Source organism: Loxodonta africana, chromosome 3 (assembly GCF_030014295.1).
Source record: "Loxodonta africana isolate mLoxAfr1 chromosome 3, mLoxAfr1.hap2, whole genome shotgun sequence".
Classification (NCBI taxonomy): Eukaryota; Metazoa; Chordata; class Mammalia; order Proboscidea; family Elephantidae; genus Loxodonta; species Loxodonta africana.
Window position 1 is genome coordinate 189,701,316 of NC_087344.1, and position 13,597 is coordinate 189,714,912.

Consider the following 13,597-nt stretch of genomic DNA (forward strand, 5'->3'; position numbering starts at 1 on the left):
AGGAAGGGGTGGATGAGGCAGAGGGAAGGGGAGAGGAGGAAGAGGTGCCAAGAAGGCCAGGCTGAGACAGCCCTGGAATGCAGCAATAGAAGTGGGGCTGGGGACGGGGGGAGGGGTGCCAGAGGGACAGTGGCAGTAGCTGAGGGGGGAGGGGAGGCTGTGTGTGAGTGTGTAGAGTGGGTGGCTATGGCGTCGGTGGAGACTCTTCATGTCCCATTAGTGGCAATGGAAGGTGACATGAGGGGATCGATACCAATCGAGGCAACAGACTCCCAGTAATAAACCCATTTCACTCACACTTCTCCAGTCCCACCAGCCCGACCCCTCCAGAGGGAGCGAGGGCTTCCCACCCCTGACACCCTCTCCACAGGGCTGCTCTCAGAGCTGTCCCCAGCCCTGGCACCAGGACAGAGACGAGGGGTCCTCCAAACCTGGGAGGAGTCATCAGCAGGGATGGGGCAAGGGTCTGCACTGTCTGGTTCTGTGAGGCTTAGGCCCAGGACCTACTCCCTGCAGGGCAAAATCTCCGTCCCTGGGCCTACCCTTTCCTCTCTGGGGGTGAGAAGGGGCTGGCCCACCTCCCAAACCCTGTGGGTATTTTCAAGGCAGAACAGGGGAAAGCCCTGGAATGTGCTGATCAGCTCACTGTGCGGGCACAGGTGAAGGTGCCTTTGTACTCCCGTGTTTATAGAAAGTCGCCTGTCTGTTTGTGCCTCTGTGTGGGTGTCTGAATGTCTGTCTGTCTGTCTCTGTTAGTAGGTGTGCATCTGTGTGCCTCAGAGGATATGTGAAATGAGTCTGCGTTTCTCTGTGGCTGTCTTCTCTCCTACCGGGTATTTTTGTGCGTAGGTGTTTGTGCCAGTTTCTGTGTTCCCAGCACGAGTTGTCGCTGTGCCATGAGCAGGTACATCTGTACGCATTCCTGGGAATATGTGTGTAGTTGTGCCTCTCTGAGTCCACGAACGCCTATCTCTAGGGATATGAGTGTGTGAGTCTGGGTCTGTCTGTGTGTGAGCCTGAGCGTGTGAGCCCATGTTCCTGTGGGTGTCTGCTTTGGGTGTGTGGACCTATGCTTTGTTTTGGAGACTGTGTTATGGGCGTCTCTGTGTATAAGTATGTGTGTGTGTGTGTGCTCGCGCCTGCCTTTGTCTCCCTGTGTGTGTGGGCAAATGCTGCTGGCCTCTCAGTGTTTGTACCCAAAGCCTGCCCCAGCTTGATCCCTCGAGCTGAAGTCTCGACTGTATCCTTCCTTCTAGGTAGAGCGCCAGACCGGCCTACTTTGCACAGGACTAAAGGGTTTCCTGAGATTTGGGACTTTCAGTGCTAAAACCGGGATAATCTGGGGCAAACTGGAACAGTTGGTCACGCTATTTCCAGGCCTGGATGAGAGGAGGCCAAAGTGAATGGCAGTGCAGGTATCAGGGAAGGAAGGAAGGGAGAAAGGTGCAGTGGGGAAAGGTGAAGGAAGAGGCAAAAAAGGACTAGGAAACAAACAAACACAAACAAACAAACAAAGGCTGTGGAAGCAGTAGGTGGAATGGAGTCACTGGGGGGTGCAAATGGTTAGCCTACTAGCTGAGGATCCATATCCACTGAGAGACACCTTGGAAGATAGGCCTGGCGATCGATCCACTTCCAAAAGATCACAGCCTTGAAAATCCTGTGGAGCAGTTCTACTCTGCTTACATGGGGCTGCCATGAGTTGGAATCAACCAGATGGCAACTAACAACAAGAAGTCAGACTATAGGAGTAACTTCCCAGGACACAGAGGTGGGGGACCTCTGGAAACAAAGGTAGGAGGGGAAAGGGCTGGATTGTCCCCTGTTCTGGAAAACTCTAGAGAAGACGAGGGAGTTGTGAGGGGCTCTGTGGAGGATGATGGCAGTGAGAGAGAGAGATGGTGCTTGCCAGCTCATGGCTGCTGGGGCGCACTCCCCACACCCTTCTCTGCCTCCTCATGGGGCATGATGGGAGCACGTGGTCCAGAGACGGGACTCCCTTAGTGCAGAGTGGACGGTGCCCTGCTCTGCATCCTTCCCAGTGGGTTCCCTTCCTAGAAGGGGACCCAGTGGGCTGCATGGGCCTGGTAATGGGCATGGGTGGGTGGGGGTTGGGAGGTTTTGGGGAAGGGAGTGCTGTTTTATAATCTCCCAGAGTCTGTAAACTCCATGAGGAGGGTCTAAGCCTTATCCGTCGTGTTCACCGTGGACTTCCTAGCCCCTACCTCCGTGTCTGGCACATAGTAGGCCTCAGGAAATTTTTTTTGATGATATTCCTACCTTTGTCCCCAGCTTCTGAGTGCTTTAGTTGTCCTCCTTCTCGGAGGATGTGGCTGGGCCTGTTATGAGTTGAATTGTGTTCCCCAAAATGATATGTCAAAATCTTAGACCCTGGTACCTGTGAGCATGACCCTGTTTGGAAATAGAGTTTTTGAAGATGTTATTGGCTAAAGTAACATAAGGTCATACTGGAGTAAGGTGGGCCCTAATCCAATATGACTGGTGTCCTTATAAAAAGAGGAGGAGAGACACACAGAGGCACACACAGGGGGAAGACGGCCATGTGAACATGAAGGCAGAGACTGGCCTGAGGCATCTAGAAGCCTAGGGATGCCAAGGGTTGCCAGCAACCACTAGAAGTTAGGAAGAGGCAAGGAGATATCTTCTAGAGCCTTCAGAGAGAGCATGGCCCTGCTATGACGCCCTAACTTGGACTTGTAGCCTCTAGAACAGGGAGACTACACACTTCTGCTGTTTAAAGCCACCCAGTGTGCTACAGTGGCCCTAGAACACTAGTACGGGACCCCTTTGGCTCTCTGGCCTTCCTTTTCTCAGCCCCACCCTTGCACTCTTCCCCAGCCTGTCTTTTCTAGGGGGTCTCCTGCACCAGGCATCAGAGGTGAGCAATGCTCAGCAAATCTCATGCCTGCTGAATCCTTGGAGGTCAGACAATGACCAAGGTCCAGCTCAAGGGCCTCCAGTCTCTGCTAGAAGCTGTCCCCTACTGTTCTGTCTCAATGTGGTGCTTTTCAAATTGTCCCAGCATTGATCCTTTAGGGCCTTTGAGGAGCTTGAGGGGCTGACAAAATCATGAAGATTCAAATCTGCCTTTGAAGGTCACCGAAAGCTTTCATCTGTTTTATAAACTGGAGTTCTCAGTAGAAGTTTTGGAAATAGAGCTCCACTGCTACAAATCTTTTGTACCCCTGCCTATTCCTGGCATTTGCAAGAGTACCGAATCCCTGGGTGATGCAAATGGTTAAGACGCTCTGCCGCTAACTGAAAGATTGGAGGTTCAAGTTCACCCAGATGTGCCTCGTAAGAAAGGCCTGATGATCTTCTTCCAAAGAACCAGCCATTGAAAACCCTACAGAGTATAGTTCTACACTGACACACATGAGTTGGAATCCATTTGATGGCAACTGATTTGTTGCCTCTGCTCAGGAGAAGGAGCCCAGATGCACCTCAGGTCATTTGGGCAGGGAATTCCAAGATGCCAGGAACCCAGAGCCTGGACTAGAAGTAGGGACATGGTTCCAGGGGGCATATCCCCTCAGCCTCATAAATGCCATGTCCCAGCTAGGGCCCTGCTTGCTCTGGTCTCAGGGTGGAACTGTTTAAAATTATACTTTTAATACCTGCTGGCCCTCTGTCCTGCTGGTCCCTGAACTGGGCCAGGGCTGCAAATCCCACCACTGAGTTCTGGCAGGTGGTGAAGGTCTGAATCATGTCCAGGGTTTTCACCATTCCCTCTCCCTTTAGGTCTTGCCTTTTTGTCTGTGAGTCCTCTTGCCGGGTCTTCAGGTGGCCCTTGTCTCCGCTTTAACTGGGGGCTTCAGGAAACCAGACAATGTCCCTTTTCAGATTAGGGGCTCCCTGGGGGAACTGAATCCCCTCTCTTAGACTGGGGATTACCTGGGAGGGGGAGAAGCTCCCTCCCCACTCTGACTGTACCCCATCCCTGGGATGAGGGGTTGAGGCGCCTTTGCTAGGTTTCCCCTTCCTCCAGTTGGAGACCAGGTGTGCTGCCTGAGCCCTAGGGCGTGGTGGATGGGGCTGGGGCCTGGACAGTAGTGAGAAAGGGGGGCAGTGTGAGGACATCGGGCCAGAGGGACACAAACATACCCCTACGGAGGGGGAAAGAGGCCAACGGGGCACTCCCTAGAGTTTCAGAGGCTCTGAAAGAGCAGTAAGAGGGATGGAGGCAGGACTCTGGAGCCTTAGTGGAGGGACAGCTAAACGCCTGGCTGAGGAGCTGGGAGATCCCAGGTCCCACAGTTACAGGAACAGGAAACAGGATGTGGTGGGATGGTGAGAAAGGGCAGAATGAGGCTGAGGCTCTAGGCCTCTCGGGTTTGGGGTCACCCATGGATTTGTCTTCCTCCAGATCTTTTCTGGACTGCTGAGGGCATTTCCACCATCTGGAGTCAGGAGGGATTTCTTGGAATAGAAGAACTCAGGGGTTCCAAGGGGACTGGTCTCCCTCGCTCCCTCACCTGACACCCTTCCCCCTCCGCAAACGCCAGCCTGGGCCAGCTAACCAAACTTTATATATATATATATATATATATTCTGTGTTAAGGAGCCTTGTGTCAGGCTGATAGGAAAAAACAGGAGGGAGAGAGAAGGGGAAGCCCGAAGAATGCAGAGCTCAAATGAGAACCGAGATAAAGCAATTACCTGATCAATACGGGTGAAATTGAGTAATCTAGCAGATCAATACCATGGGCAGGAGGCTGGAGGGGTGCATGCTTGCTCTGGGAGGGGGCCTTTCCCTACCCACTCTGCGGCCAGCTCCTCCTCCTCTACTCACACCAGCCCACCCCTCCCCCCTGGGAATTCGTAAGTCTGCCTTCCACCTCAGCCTCTGTACTCTGGTCCCCCAATGTGTCACCCTCCTGCCCTGCCCAGCCCCCAACCTGTGCTCAGGCTGTTACTCCACCAAGGACTCCCTTTCCACACCCTCTTTCCTTACTCACTTCTCCCTCTGTTTTCCCCACTTTCTCTAGCCCCCAACCTCCCCACTGGGGACTGCAGCACAAGGCAGCTGGATAGCCAACTGCCCACATGTGTGTCCTGGGGCCAGGGGTGTGTGTGGCGGGGGTGGCTCCTTACCTCCCCAATCAGACAGGTACTCTCTCAGGACAAGAACTAAACTTGACTTGTGAGCGACCATCTAAGGTATTCCATTGGCCTCACCCCATCTGGAGCAAGGGAGAATGAAGAAAACCAAAAACACAAGGCAAAGATTAGTCCAAAAGACTAATGGACCACAACTACCACAGCCTCCACCAGACCAAATCTGGCACAACTAGATGGTGCCTGGCTACGACCACCCACTGCTCTGACAGGGATCACAATAGAGTTCTAGGACAGAGCTGGAGAAAAATGTAGAACAAAATTCTAACTCACACACAAAAAAGAAGACCAGACTTACTGGCCTGACTGAGACTGGAGAAACCCCGAGAGTATGGCCCCTGGATACCCTTTTAGCTCAGTAATGAAGTCACTCGCTCGTGAGGTTCACCCTTCAGCCAAAGATTAGACAGGCGCATAAAACAAAATGAGACTAAAGGGGCACACCAACCCAGGGGCAAGGACTAGAAGGCAGGAGGGGACAGGAAAGTTGGTGATTGGGAACCCAAGGTGGAGAAGGGAGAGTGTTGACATGTTTTGGGGTTGGTAACCACTGTCACAAACCAATGTGTACTAATGTGTTTAAGGAGAAGCTAGTTTGTTCTGTAAACCTTCATCTAAAGTACAAAAAAAAAAAGTTATTTTAATACAAGGAAATTGTTGAGCAACTGTTGAATAAACTCATTGAATTAAAAAATAATAAATTTACGTGTTCTAACAACAACAACAAAAAAAGAACTAAGCTTGAGTGACCAAGTCTTCCCGTGTCAGCCAGGCCTGGCTGGAGATAGGAGCTGTGCCTCTTATTTCACTCTGCTATTGGTAATTTTTTTATTGGTAATAAACAGGGTCGCTATGAGTCGGAATTGACTCAACGGCACTGGGTTTGGTTTTGTTTTGGTTTACTGGTAATAAAAGGAGCCCTGGTGCTTCAGCGGCTAAAGTAGCTAAGCGGCCGCTAACGGAAAAGTAGGCAGTTGGAACCTACTCAATGGGAGAAAGATGTGGCAGTCTGCTTCTGTAAAGCCTTACAGCCTTGGAAACCCTATGGGGCGGTTCTCCTCTGTCCTACAGGGTCATTATGAATCAGAATCTACTTGAGGGCAATGGGTTTAGATTTTTGTTTATTGGTTATTATGGATTGAATTGTGCTCACACCAAAATAGGTGTTGTAAATCCAAACCTCTAGGCCTGTGGTTATAATCCCATTTGGGAACCGGTTGTCTTTGTCATGTTAATGAGGCAAGATTGGTGTAGGGTGTGTCTTGAGTCAATCTCTTTTGAGATATAAAGGCTATTAAAGAAGCAAACAAATGAAGCTGAGATGAGAGAAGATAGATGCCAAGACACATGGAGATCTCCAAGGAACCAGGAAGAAGAAGCTGAAGGGAAACGACCTTCCTCCAGAGCCGACACAGAGAGAAAGCCTTTCCCTAGAGTTAGTATCCTGAGTTTGGCCTCCTAAACTGTGAGAAAATAAGTTTCCGTTCGCTCAAGCCAGCCAGTTGTGTTATTTCTGTTACAGCAGCACTAGATAACTAAGACGTTGGTAATAAGACATAATCATTCCCTTTGGGGGCACTTGCTAGGGAGTTCCTGGGTGATGCAAATGGTTAAGCACTGGGATGCTAACAAAAGGTTGGTGCTTTGAATCCACCCAGAGGAGCCTCGGAAGAAATGCCCGGCAATCTGCTTCCAAAAGGTCACAGCCATGAAAGCCTCATGGAGCAGTTCTACTCTGAGGCACACGGGGTGGAAGCACATGGGGTCGCCACGCATCGGAATTGACTCGACGGCAACTGATGGTTGTGTAGTGATGGCACACGTGCTGTATGCCAGGCACTGAGCTGGAGGCCGGGAGCTGACAGGAGGACGCTTGCGCCTGATGACCCACCTCTGGGTCCTGGTGGTGAAGGGCACCAGTCCATCGGGGGATTGCTTGTATTTAGAGGGGGATCTTAGAGCTGGTTTTTTTTTTTTTTTTTTTTCTCCTCCAGAAGGAGAATGGGGGAAAGTGAGCATTTCCCTAGTATTGTGGGAACACCTGAGTTCCTGCCCACCCAAGTCAGTACTGGAAATACCATTGCAACAGGAAAGGTTACAACTTGCTAGGAGTTGAAAGACATGCTGTGGCATTGTGGAAAGAGCACTGGAATGGGAGTCAGGGCCTCCTAATTTACCCATCTTCCTTTGCTGCTGCCCTCAAGCATCCGGCCGGTAAGGAGTGTGTTTGATTTCATGATCCCAGGACAGGGCCATCATCCAGCAGTCATGCGGGAAATGTTGGTTGAATAAATGAATGACTGTTGCAGTCCTTGTCACAGTCTTCATTTCAGTTCATTATGCTGGCTTGTTTTCCCCACTCATCTGTAAGGTCCTGGCTAGCAGGGACTTCCGTGGTCTCCAAGCACATGGTTTGGCATCCAGCAGGCACTCGGTAAATGTTTGTTTCAGAATGAGGGACCAAATGAGCAGATGTGTGACTTGGGCCCTTGTCCCTCTCATCCTGTTAGGCTTCCCACTCTGGCCTTGAGATTGGACCAGGGAGCACTAACCATCAATGATTCTACCAGGAGGCCCTTAGAAAACCAGGGGTCTCTTTTTTCAAAATTTTTTTTGTTGGGCTTTAGGTGAAAGCTTACAGTTCAAGGTAGTTTCTCATATAAAAATTTATACCCATATTGTTATGATGTGACCCTAGTTGCTATCGCTATAATATGACAGCACACTCGTCCTTTCCACCCCGGATTTCCCATGCCCTTTCAACCACCTCCTATCCCTTTCTGGCTTCTCATCTCGCTTCCGGACAGGAGCTGCCCATTTAGTCTCGTGTGTCTGCTTGAACTAAGAAACACTCTTCAGAGTATCGTTTTATGTCTTATAGTCCAGTCTAATCTTTGTCTGAAGAGTTGGCTCTGGGAGTGGTTTTAGTTCTGGGTTAACAAAGCGTCCGGAGGCCATAGTTTCAGAGGTTCCTCCAGTCTCAGTCAGACCATTAAAACAGGTCTTTTTAAGTTCTGCTCCACACTTTTCTCCTGCTGCGTCTGGGCCTCTGTCCATGGGTGTTGATTGTGGATCCAAGTAAAACGAAATCCTTGACAACTTCAGTCTTTTCTTCATTTATCATGATGTTGCTTCTTGGTCCACTGAAGAGAATGGGCATTCCAGAACTAAGTCATTCCAGAATTGATTGTGCTCACGAGGAACCTGTACACAGATTAAGAGGCAGTCGTTTGAACAGAGCAAGGGGATACTGTGTGGTTTAAAGTCAGGAGAAGTGTGCGTCAGGGTTGTATCCTTTCACCATACCTACTTAATCTGTATTCTGAGCCTTGAAGCTGGACTCTATGAAGAAGAACGAGGCGTCAGGATTGAAGGAAGATGCAATAACAACTTGCGTTACGCAGATGACGCAAACATCCTTGCTGAAAGTGAAGAGGACTTGAAGTACTTACCCATGAAGATCAAAGACCACAGCCTTCAGTATGGATTGCACCTCAACTTAAAGAAAGCAAAAATCCTCTTAGACCTGCCCTAAATTGGGGTGGGGCCAGTGATCTGGCAGAACTGAGACAAGGGACAGAGGTGACACAGGTAGGGGAAGACCTGCTGCTACATGGCTCCACACCTTCACTTCCCAATCTCAGCCCATTCCTTGGACTGCGTCCACAGGGTTTATGGCTCCCACCCCGTTGTCTGCCTACACCAGATGCCCGGGATCCTGGAGCCAGAGGCCTGGAGACAGTGGGGCTCTCTCTCCCAGTGACATGCATGGCCCAGGCTCCCTGTTAGTCAAGGTCAGAGTGGGTCAGCCTTATCAAAGGGCTTCTGCATTTGATTTGGGAGGCCTCCTTTGGAGTCTTTGATCTTTATCCCCCTCAGTCCCTGCAGTCCTGCTGCCTGGAGCCTGTTTGACTAGAGCTAATGCTCCCTCCCCTGGGCTTTCCCGCAGGTGTTTGCTCCCCTTCCTCTGGGGTCTCAACATTTCAGATTGGGACAGGTGGCCTGACCCCTGGAGAAACACCTCCCCAGTTCTGCACATCTGATTCTTAGAGGTTGAGAGGAAGAAGTGTTTTCACCCTTATCTCAGAGATCTGAGGCAGTGGGGAAAGAGTACACAATTTGGAGTTAGGAGTTAAATCACCAGGATAAGTCGCTTACCCACTCTGGGTCTCTTTTTTCTCACCTGTAATACAGAGATCATAGTACCTACCTCCTCTTGAGAGGGGCCAGTGAAGCAGATGTGAAGGCACTAAGCCTGTCTTGGTCACTTTGTTAAAAAAATGACTTTGAGTACTAAGTACTTTATGTGCATCATCTTATTTAATCCTCACAACCCCACAAAATAGGGAAAAGCAGGCACAGGGAAGTTCTGTAACCCATCCAAGATCTCATAGCCAGTGAAATGGCAGAGGTGGGACTATCTTCCCTCCTTAGGGAGTCAACACCCCAGCTCCTTGGATTTGGGTGGAAGCAGGAGCAGTGACACGAGGGGCAGGGTGGTGGAGTAGGGGGGATGTCTGAGATACCACGCTTTCTTGAGGGTTTTCAGCTTCCTCCCTCACTTTTTTGCATAACAAGGGGGTGGGTGAGTGAAGGTGGAACTAAGAAGTTTGAGTCCTTAGAGAGGGGTCAAGAAGGGAAAAGCCCAGGCAGGCCTTTCTATCCAGAATGATAGGCGTCTTAGAAAATGGGAGGCCAGAGGAGAATCGCTTAGGAGGGAGGGCTCTCTATGATTTCAGTTCATTTTTCTCTTGTCCACATTCCATTGGAGTAAATAAATACCTATCAAATATGTCCTGTATGTAACCTAAGGGGAGGCGGGTTTGAAGGACGGAGGGAGGGAGGACAGTTGCAGGAAGGGGGGAAGAGGAGAGACTGAAGATAGGAGAGAGGGATGTAATACTTGCAGGGGCAGGGTCCCAGAGGGAAGGGGGTTGGTGCTAGATAGGCCTCCCTCCTCCCCCCGTAAGGTTCAGGCCCTTCTGCAGGCAGCTCTGCTCCTGGGGCTGGAAGCTTAGCCATGAAGACATTATATACTGCAGCGACCCCCTCCCCTCATCCTTAGGCCTGTCCTCATGTAACAAACCTGCATCCTCCCTCTTGGTTCCAACTGTCAAATGGCCTTCATATATGTTAATCATTTATTCAATAAACATTTATCAAGCATCCTCAGGCTTCAGGCAGTGGGCGAGGCACTGGAGAAAGGGAGGTGAACCAAACCCTATGAGGAGCCAGAAAAGCACAGCACTGACAAATGTGCGGAGGGCTGTGACACAGAGGCAAACACAGGCTGCTGTGTCCCTACTTGCCTGGGAGAGGCCTCGGGAAGTGCACATCTGAGTTGAATTTTTTTTTTAATGTACGTTAGATGAAGGCTTACAGAACAAACTAGTTTCTCATTAAACAGTTAGTACACATATTGTTTTATGACATTGGCTAACAACTCCACGACATGTCAACAGTCTCCCTTCTCAACCCCGGGTTCCCTATTACCAGCTCCCCTGTCCCCTCCTACCTTCCAGTCCCTGTCCCTGGGCTAGTGAGCCCCCTTAGTCTTGTTTTGTTTTATGGGCCTGTCCAATCTTTGGCTGAAGGGTAAACCTCAGGAGTGACTTCATTATTGAGCTGATAGGGTGTCCGGGGCCATACTCCCAGGGTTTCTCCAGTCTGTCAGGCCAGCAAGTCTGGTTCTTTCTTTCTGAGTTAGAATTTTGTTCTACATTTTTTTCTAGCTCCATCCAGGACACTCTATTGTGATCCCTACTGGAGCAGTGGTGGTAGCCAGGCACCATCTAGTTGTACAGGACTCAGCCTGGTGAAGGCCGTGGTAGTTGTGGTCCATTAGTCCTTTGGACTAATCTTCCCCTTCTATCTTTAGTTTTCTTCATTCTGCCCTGCTCTCGAAGGGGTGAGACCAGTAGAGTATCCTAGATGGCTGTTCACAGGCTAAGACCCAAGACACTACTCACAAAAGTAGAATGTAGAACATTTTCTTTATAAACTTTGTTATGCCAATTGAGCTTGATGTTCCCTGAGACCATGGTCCCCACAGCCCCCAACCCCCAAAAATCCGGTTCCTCAGGGAATTTGGGCGTGTCTATGGAGCTTCCATGACCTTGTCTTGGACACGTTGTGCTGGCTTCCCCAGTATTGTGTACTGTCTTAACCTTTACCAAAGTTACCACTTGTCTGTTTCTGAGTTGAAGGATAAAATGTATTGGTCAGGTGGAGGGAAGAAGAGTGTTCCAGGCAGACAGACCAGATGATTAGTACGGCTGAGAGGCCTTATAGCAGACTGGCTAAGAGCACAGGCACTGGTGCTTGAACTCTGGCCATACCATTTATGTGACTCAGTGTTCCCCTCAACAAAATGGGGATAAACACAGCATCTACCTCAGAGGGTTGTCAGAGGATTAGATATAAGTGTAAGCCCTTAAAAACGCCCAGCACATGGTAACTGCTCTGTATTCGTTGGCTGTTCCTACGGTTGCAGCTCAGTCTTTGTGTAGGGACGGTGTGTACGCATGTGTGTGTGGTTAGGGGCAAGGCTGGGGAGGTGAGCAGGGGCCAGTTTATGAACAGTCTTCTAAGCCATACTAAGAGCTGTCAGAGGGAGGTAACGGGGAGCCACTGAAAGCTTCATTCCCTACTCACTCACTGTAATCTAAGGCTCACCTTTCCCTCACGACATCCTTCACGTAGTCACAATGTTGTGCCACCATCATCACTAATTCCAGAACATTCTCATCACCCCAAAAAGAAACCTGTAGCCATAGCACTCGCCCCCTCCCCCGACCACTAATTTACTTTCTTTCTCTATGGATTTGCCTATTCTGGACATTTCACATAAATGAAATCATACAATATGTGGCCTTTTGGGTCTGGCTTTCTTAATGAATCCTTACAACAGTCTTGAGGTAGAAATTTCCCCAACTTGCGTCCTCGCGTCAAGGCTCTCCTAGGAATGTGATGGCGGCCACTGGTCCAGGGAACTGACATCTCCAAACTGTTAAGGAGATCTCCTCACTATGCCAGTACCTATGCAACAGGAGTAAGTATGGGGGTGAGGAGAACCAGCACTGACTTGCAAAGCTCTCTGGCTCGACCACCCTCGCTTGGTGTATACAACAAAACCAACACTCAGCAAACATTATTTAAAAGATTTTTCATTTTTTTTATTTAACTTTAATTTCTGAGGTAAAATACTTTTTTCTTTCAACTTCCATAACAAAATACAGAGCTATCAGATACCCCTGGAAAAAATATGTATATTATACATATATTTCTATAACATTACATCATATATATATAATATATATATGCAAAAATTTGAAGACTTTATATAGAAAGTAGAACATCTAAAAGGCACTGCACAATGGAGTTAAGATTACTTACATTTTATGTACATATACACACTTCATTCTGCTTAAGCGGATAACTAATGAAGTCATCTCTCACTTGTGAATGTCTCACTCACAAATCCCTGCATCACAATTTTGTAACTCACAGAATGCCTAAATATTTCAAAAGAAATTAAATGGTAACTCTCCCTCCCCCCAGTAAACCATAAATGGAACAGTTCTTGAAAGAGTAGATCAAAGTTTTTTTCTTTGAAACAAAATAAAAATGTATGTTCCATTACTGTTTACAAGACAAAAAGCACGAACATAATTATGGAATAAATAAGAAACAAGGGACAAACAGCCAACTGACTCTACCCACTTGGTGAGAAGTGACAGACTTCAACTATTTTTTTTTAATGCTTCTGGAAAGTTTCTTGGCCCACACAGGACTAGGGTGCAGCAATTCCCTGTATTAGTTAGCGAGTTGAGTTTAATGCAATGCAGCTTAAAAATTGGGGTGACGGGGCTTGATGAATGGTTTATATTTCACTATTCTTTTTTTTTAAAAAGGGGGCGGGGGTGAGCTCAGCAAGGCTGGATGCCCTTAAGAGATGTCTACTTTTTTTCCCCTATAGCTAAAAAAGCCAACTGTTTACACAAACAAGTTCCTGATTAGTAAAACTTCAACAGATTTTTATTTGCAAGGTTTTAAATATTTGGCACAGCAAAATTTGGAAAAAATAGGGGAGAGAAAGTAGGTCAGGTTTTGTCCCCCCTTTTCCCCACCTGCTGTTGGACAGTAACGAGATGCTCATGAAAAGAGAAAGGCCTGGCTCTGCGCCAGGCTGGTGACAGGTGCGGCCAGGAGTGGGATGGGGGAGAGAAGCTCCCTCCCACCTCTTTCCCCAGGAAATAGCATGACCGCCCCGTTCCCTGGTCCACTTCCTGAGCAAGCACAGGCTCGGCTCTGTGTAAGGACCTCCCCCAGCCCCAGTGTGCAGTGCCAACCAACCAACAATTTACTGGTGGAATGGCAATCAAAGGAAACAGTTAAACACCAAATAAGTTCTTAAAGCCAAAACACATTTTTCATGGAGTTGAACATTTTTCGAGTG